This window comes from Nannospalax galili, unplaced genomic scaffold, assembly GCF_000622305.1.
Source record: "Nannospalax galili isolate Female #2095 unplaced genomic scaffold, S.galili_v1.0 scaffold810, whole genome shotgun sequence".
Lineage (NCBI taxonomy): Eukaryota > Metazoa > Chordata > Mammalia > Rodentia > Spalacidae > Nannospalax > Nannospalax galili.
The window spans coordinates 2,360,535-2,368,392 of record NW_008329132.1 but is presented as its reverse complement, the minus strand read 5'-3'; the positions used below and the strand labels follow the sequence as shown (position 1 = coordinate 2,368,392).

At 51.6% G+C, this 7,858-nt stretch overlaps 1 protein-coding gene across 1 annotated transcript in view; it reads left to right on the top strand.

Annotated features, from left to right (window-relative positions):
* Window positions 1-262: 262 nt before the first annotated feature.
* The window catches only part of Ptpre (protein tyrosine phosphatase receptor type E), a 152,735-nt gene continuing 145,139 nt past the window's right edge, over window positions 263-7,858 (top strand). The window contains exon 1 of the mRNA XM_017797846.2: window positions 263-283. The gene's annotated coding sequence lies outside the window, so the exon portion shown is untranslated. The remainder of the gene's footprint in view (window positions 284-7,858) is intronic.

The following is a 7,858-nucleotide window of genomic DNA, read 5'->3' as shown; positions in this document are numbered from 1 at the left end:
GCACCGGCCCCCGGGAGGTGAGCGGCGCGGCGTGGGCGGGCGGCCGTGCGTCCCGCGGTGGCCGCTGTGCGCCCCGGGAAGCGCGAGCAGACCGGGGACCTCCCCAGGCCACCTCCGGGTCGCCCCCGGGTGGTGCGTCCCAGTCCGGTCCCTGCACCCTCCGGGTGCGCCAGGTGCCAGCGACTGCGGACTGCGGGACCCCGGCCACCTGCCCTAGGTGCGTCCCCTTCTCCAGTCCCCAAGTCTACTTGGTGACTGGCCTCCGCAGATCTGCTCCGTCTTGGTAAACAGGGGTGTGGAGGGTGTGTGTGTCTTAAGTGGCGACCTTGCGAGGGGACAGCGACCCGGCGGCGTGTGTTTACGCAGTTTTTAGGGGGGGGGGGGGGGGGCTGCCAAAGCGTGTGTTGGGGGCTGCGCACGCAGGGCTTGAGATTGGAGCCTTTCCAGAAAGTGACTGGAGTCGCACCAACTCCCGGCGCGGAGGGGGCGCTGCGGGGATGCTGGCCTCGGGTCTGAGCTCAGGGTGCCTTCCTAGGCAGGAGGTTGGGGGTTCAGGGGGTGCCTGTCTAAGCTGGGGATTCAGGGTCTCGGTGGGAGAAAGCTGGCAGGTAGACCAGGTCTGACTGCCAGGAATTGCAGTCCAAGGGATGATGACCTGATGAACTCTGTCTGAATGGGTTCAGGGGCCAGTGGTACCCATCCTGGTGTTCCCAAGGACCATCTGGGGAAGGCTAGGATCCCCACGGGGTGGTGAGGCGCAGCCAAGTCCAGGGACTGAGGACTGGACCTGACCTAAATTCCTTCCGGGCACGGAGAATCTTTCTAGAGAGGTTAGACCATGCCTGCAGAATCACGCTATTGATTCGTGTTGAAACTCTATCAAGAGTTTTAATCTGGGAAACTGCAAGGAGAGAACGTGGCCTTGAATGTGGGGGAAGTTGAAGGAAGACCAGCAAAAGATGCTCAGGTTTTCTGAAAATTACTGTCTCTAGCCAGTCAGTTCTCTCCCCAAGTGCTGCCTGACCCAGAGTCCCCGGACATCTTTGCAAAGTTCTTTTCTTTCCCTGCAACTTGAAGACTTGTGCATAATTAAAACCAGGCGTCGGGGATGTGGAGGTGCGCCAAAACTGAGGCACAAGCCAGAGGGCATGCAGTGGTGGGCTGCTGGTGACTACCAACCCTCCTCGTTCCAGTATGGACAGAGTGAACAGAGCTTCTCTTGAGGATACAATGGGGCTGGGCTCTCCCAGTGCAGTAGGCCTCTGGGGTGCAAATGCCAGGTGTTGGCTTGTCTAAAAGGTGGGGCCACACTGTCAGGGAGAGGGACCCAAAGCCACACCCAGACCTCCTGAATGAGACCTTGGGGCCCAGGCCTTTGTGTCTTGGGATTAGCGCTGTCTGTGAATCTGTGCCACCCGCTCAGCTCACTCCACCTAACAGACTTTCCCTGTTTGGAGGTAGGTAGCAGGTCTTGGTAAAAGGCCCAAGTTACTGGGTAAACTAGATTTGATAATCCAGCGCCCTGGGGCAAATCGGCCCTGAAGGTCAATAAGGGAAGTTATCTTTTGTTGCTTCCGGAAGCTTTCATGGAGTCACAGAGTGACAGAGTGAGAGCAGAGCCTGCGGAGGGATGCCAGACCCACCAGTGCTCTTAGGTCAGCAAGCAGATCTACCTCCAAGGAAGTCTAGAGGAGGCCTCTGTGTCCTGGGGGTGATCTCAGCTCCCTGTGTTCCTGTATACAGATCTTTTAGCCCTGAGGACCAGCAGGGAGGTGAGAGGGTAGCCCAGAGGGTTGGGGAAGGGGTGTAAATTGATTTCAATAGGTCCATTGTGCCCCTTCCAGTGTGCCTCCCTTGGTCCGCATGCTTCCATGTCCATGACCATTTGTCGAAGTCCCCTGTCTGGTCAGAGGCACACTGTAGTCAGGGCGACTCCTCTAGAGCCCTAGATCTCAAATGCCTCCCCGTTATCTTCCCCTGGGATAGTAACCGCACCCCCAACACGTCCCACATCAAACGTGTGACGTCCCCTCCCCTCTCCCAACTCCCCTAATGTTTTCTTCAGCCGTCTGAACACACCGTTCCCCTTCCTGCTTTGGGAAGGGGCTGACGCAAGGGCAGTGCCGTGAGTCCAGTGCTGGCCGCAGGCTCTCGCTGACTGTGTTGGGTGAGTAGACAGGTGGTAGAGTGAGGCTCTTGGGAGCATGCGTGCTAACCTCAATGAGCTTCTGTGGTTTCAGTGAATGTCCGTTGTGATGTATCTTGATGTAAGTTTCTGGTCCTGTATACTGAACTTGTATCATGGAGAGAGGAGAAGGATCCACACAGGGGCTGCAGGACCAGTTCTTACAGAGATGCTAAATGCAGGGCTAGACTCCACAGACTCCACACAACCTCCCAGTGAGACAGGTTTGGGAACCATAAGGGAACATGGTCCACGTCCTCTCTCTTCCCTCACTGATGCGTTTCTCACTTAGATGTTTGAGCTACACTTGGGGAGACTCTGTTCCAAAGCAGGAGTGAATGTGTCCATCAGGAGAGAGGTGGGCCTCCTCAGTACCTAAGAGTCACTAGGGCAAGCGCTCTGTGTTGTAGGCCATCTTTGACTTGCTGCCTCCCAGCAAGTGGTATCCTGGCCTGGTCTTCCTTGAAGAACCCCTACTTTCCAGACCACAGGATATGGTGACTGCTCGGCCTCCAGCTCTGGGTTCCCAAGTGTCTCGTAATCTCTCTTCCTCTTGGTTCCTGTCCTAGTTTGCTTTCTCTTGCAGTGATAAAACACTGACCAAAACCAACTTTGCAGGAAAGGGTTTATTGCACCCTATACTTCGAGAGACAGTCCATCTTTGTGGGAAGTCAGGCAGGAACTCAGGGCGGAAACCTGGAGGCAGGAACTGAAGCTCAGACCACCCACCTTGCTCAGCTAGCTACCTTCTGTATACAGTCCAGACCCACAGTGGGCTGGGCTCTCCTACACTGGTAAGCAATTAAGAAAATGCCTTACAGGGCCTGGCATGTGCAGCAGCGCTCGGGTGGCAGAGGCAGGTGGATCTCTGGAAGATTGAGGCCAGCCTGGTCTACATAGCAAGTTCCAGGCCAGCTCAGGCTAGAGGGAGACCCTGTCTGAAAAAAACCAAAAGAAAGAAAAAAAAAAAAAAAAAAAAAAAGCCCCACAGACATGGTCACAGGCCCATCTGATGGAGGAAATCCCTCTCTTGAGGGTCCCTCTCCCAGATGTGTCCAGTTCCAGCACATCTCCTGTCTGAAGCACTCATTGGACCCCACTTTACGTTTCCAGTTGATTTGTTCATAGCTCAGCTCCTCCCCAGAAGGACGTATCTCTGGGACCCTGGGCTTTGGGTTCAGGCTTGGATTCAAATCTGGCTGCTAGTGTAATCTTGTATTTCAGGCTGCACTGCTCATTCCTCAGGCATAGACTGATCATCTTCACCTTGTATACCTGTTATGAGGGGCACAGGGAGTGCATATAAATTAGAAGGCCTGTGGTCAGCACCTAGAAAACTACCGTTGTTCCAAAAAGCCTAAAGCTGTATCACGCACGTTAAAAGCAGTGAGGGCTCAGGGGTATGCCTTGGTGGATGAAGTGCTTACCTTACAAGTAAGAGGAGCTGCATTTGATCCCCAGAGCCTACACAAAAAAATGCCAGGTGTTGGTGGCACACCCCTGTAACCCAGAGCTCGGGAGGCAGAAGCAGGCAGATGCTTGGGACTTACTGGCCAGACAGTCTCACCTTCTTGAGTTTAAGGTCAGTGAGAGACTCTGTCTCAAAAGAAAAAGTAGAGAGATGGTTCCTGAGAAACACCTGAAGTTGTCCTCTGGCCTCCACATACATGTGTGTGCGTGTCCACATATATGTACACATGTGTACACACACACAAAACCAGTGAGGTTTGAATGAATGAAGTCTAAATCCATATCAGTAGATAGAGTCTTTCTGTGTCACCCAGGATAGTTCTGATCAGTATGGTGTGGCACCCTAAGCAACTTTAATTTTTGCACAGTGATCTGAACAATTATGTAACTTTTGCATGCGTTAAGTGCTTAATCTCACAATGATATCTCTTACCTGTGTGCCTGAAGTATACCCATTCCTTACCATGCACCACCGACTCCCGTGTTAGTGACCCACGAGGCAGAATAACAACTCGCTGTGGACATTAACCCAGGCGCATGGCCTGAATCAAACCAGGTTGGGTGTGAGGCCAGGCAAAGGCAAACCAACCCCAGCACCAAGAGGCAGCGTAGTCCAGAGTGAGGCAGCCTTAAAGCGTGTGGTGACCTTGCATCCACGGCATCAGACCGTGAGGCCATGGTGGTCCCGACACCCTCAGAACTTCACCTTCCTCCCTAACAGCAGACTCCTCTGGGCCATCTCCAAGCCTTTCCTGGCTCCAGAGCTCTGACCAGATTCCGCACCCTGCCCCCACCCCCCCGCCCCCTGCTGGAACTGTTCAGGGAAGGACTTCCAACTGTGCATAGGAGCCAGACTGCCTCAGCTTACTGCTTGGGTCACATTTCCCTCTGCTCTGGAGCAAGAATAAGAGCAGACTGTGCATACACATGGCTTGCTGTTAGCTTTGGGGGCTGGCCCTGGACATATCCAAGTTTATTCAGGGGCTGGGGAGATGGCCCAGTCAGTAAAGTGCTTGTTGCGTGAACATGAGGATCAGAGTTTGATCCCCAGCACCCATGTGTAAGTGGCCTTGGTGGCATACACCTGTAATCCCAGCGCTGAGAAGCTGGGAACAGGAGGATTCCCAGAGCTTGCTGCCCAGTCAGTCTGGCCTGAACTGGTGAGCTCCTGGTCTAGTAAGAGACCCTATCTCAAAAGATAAGAGATTTATGGGGCTGGAGAGATGGCTTAGCAGTTAAGAACATCGTCTGTTCTTGCAGAGGACCCAAGTTCGATGCCCAGCACCCACATGGCAGCTAACAACCATGGGTAACTCCAGCTCCAGGGGATCCGATGCCCTCTTCTGACCTCCATGGGTGTTGCATGACACAGGTGCACTTACACACATGCAGATATTACACTCATACACATAAAATAAAAAAAAATAATAAACATAAGAGATTTAATAAGACTCAACATCACGCTGTGGTGTGCGCACTCGCACGGGTGTACAAACACACACACACACACACACACTTATTTTGGAAAGTTAACTTCTCATTATTTTGTTATTTTTTTCTTCCCTGCACAAGCAGACTTTGGGCTGATGTTCTAGATGATTGAGCTCAAGGTGACAGGGGTTTATAAAATGCTTCTAATTCTCCCAGAGAGGCAGATCAAGGAGGATACAGATCTGGATACAGGCTGGGATAGCCCTCCCTTGGGAATCACCACTCAGCCTTCCTTTCTTCCCTCAGTCCTGGCTACTATTCCCCCAAATCTCACCACTTGAGGTCCGCCCCATGCAGGTGTACCACACAGGCACTTTTGATGTGGTTCACAGCCTCTGAACTCAGTTCAATGCGCTCTCTGCCAGAAATGTGGGCCCCTGTCCTTCTTTTAGGTACATAAATACTTCAAAGGAGTTGGTGAAGCTCGTGAAATAAAAAGTTCTAGGAGTATAATTCAGGAAAACAAATTAACGTATCTTTTTATTTGGATTCCCAATGAAAGAGGGGCCAGAAAAAGTAGTTTAAAGAATAGTCTTTTATTTTAAAATCCTTTTTCAAATAAAATCCAGAAAACATTTCATCTACTCTGTCACTATTATATGAAGGATCAAAAACAAAAGAGTCAGAAAGTTTTCTTTCTCCTTAAAGCAAATAGAGACTCCACCCAGAGTATCCGAACTGAATTAAATATGGCTCTTTAGCTGGGCTGAAGGCCCACTGTGCTGTGGGCAGGTGTGTGGGATGTTCTGGGACAAAGAGTGGAGAAGTGGGGAAGTTTGTTTGGGCCTCTGGTCTGGATGCAGGCAGCACTGACTCTGGTCTTCTGCAAGGGCAACTGTGGGGCCAACAGCTCGGCCATGGGTTCCTGGAGTAGGCACGTGACCCTGCATCTGCTCTGGGGGTGGCCAGCTGGTCACGGGGTGCCTGGGACTCAGCATATTTGGGGTCTGAAGTGAAGGAACACACAGGCAAAGGAGACAGAGCCACGGATGTAGGAGTTCATGCAGGTTAGGAACAGGAGGCCAAGAGCACAAGGCTCTCCATCCGTGTCACCCTGCCTGGCAACAGTCACGACAGCAGGCCTCTGCTACTCAGTGATGGAGACACAACCCGAGGGTCTGGGCAAGTACTTTGGGGTAGAAGGGCGAGGTCAGACGATGTGGTCCTGAGACTTGCCCTGAGAAGGTAGAATTCCAATCTTTCTCTGTCTCTGTCTCTCTGTCTCTCCTACCTCACTCTGTGTGTGTGTGTGTGTGTATCTGTCTGTCTGTCTCTTTGTCTATGTCTATGTGTGTGTCTGTGTCTGTGTGTGTCTGTCTGTCTGTCTGTGTGCCTGTGTGTCTGTGGTATCTGTGTGTCTGTGTGTCTGTGTGTGTGTGTCTGTGTGTATGTGTGTCTGTGTGTGTCTCTGTGTCTGTGTGTGTCTGTGTGTGTCTGTGTCTGTGTGTCTGTGTGTGTGTCTGTGTGTTTGTGGTGTCTGTGTGTGTGTCTGTGTGTATGTGTCTGTGTGTGTGTGCGTGTATGTCTGTGTGTCTCTATGTCTGTGTGTCTCTCTCTGTGTCTGTCTGTGTGTGTCTGTCTGTCTCTCTGTGTATCTGTCTGTGTGTGTCTGTCTGTCTCTGTGCATGTGTGTCTGTCTGTCTCTGTGTGTGTGTGTCTTTCTGTCTCTGTGTGTGTGTGTCTGTCTGTCATCTGTCTGTCTCTCTGTGTTTCTGTCTGTTATCTGTCTCTCTGTGTATGCAGGGACATTTGCCTGCACAAGCACTTATGGAGGGCAGAGGTCAATGTTGGATGTTTTCCTCTACTACTCTTATTTGGGGGACATGTCCTCTCTCTGGCCTGGAGCTCTCTGTTAGACTGACTGTCCCCAAGCCCCAAGGATCCATCTCTCTCCATCCTCTAGTGTTGGGGTTTCAGGTGTGTGCTGTCACACCTGGCTTTTTACAGGGGTGCTGGGAATCTGAACTCAGGTCACTGTGTGTACACAGTTTCCTAGTTTGCTTTCTATTACTGTGGTAAAAACACTCTGACCAAAACCAGCTTGGGAAGGAAAGGATTTATATCGGCTAACAGTATCGAGTCCTCTAGAACCTCACTCAACAGTCAAGAAAATGCCTCACGGGCCAATGTGACAGAGAAATTCCCCAATTAAGGTTCCTTCTCCCCAGGCCTGTCAAGTTGACAACTGAAACTGACCAGTACACACAGCCACCACTGTGCTGCCTGAGCCTTCCTCCCATCTTTGTAACAGGAGACAGACTTGACTACAGGGTTTTGGAGAGGATGGATGGAGAGCATGCTCAGAGACTTGGCCAGTGGTCGCTGAAGGACCAGTGGCCTCAGGACTTGAACCAAGAGCTTGAGACCATCCAAGTCAGTATTATTTACCCTCAGGGAAAGTGCTGGGTTTCTACTGGAGAAACAGACATCATTTTTGGTTAGGACTCAAATCTATTTGGGTGCTTCCAGCTGGACATTAGTCACCATTTGTACCAGGAAGAAAATTAGTTCCATTTCCTCTCTCAACTAAAGTTTGGATGTCGTCTGCTTGATTGCAGCGAGTTATTATAACAGCTTTTATGCTGTGTCTCTATTTGGTCTCCCACTCCAAGGACCTGGAGCTTCCAGGCTGTGTCTCTCCAGCACAGCTCTAATCAGTTTGCTCTGAGGGCTGTGTGCTTTCTACAGCCCTGACCTTGATCCAAGGCCAAC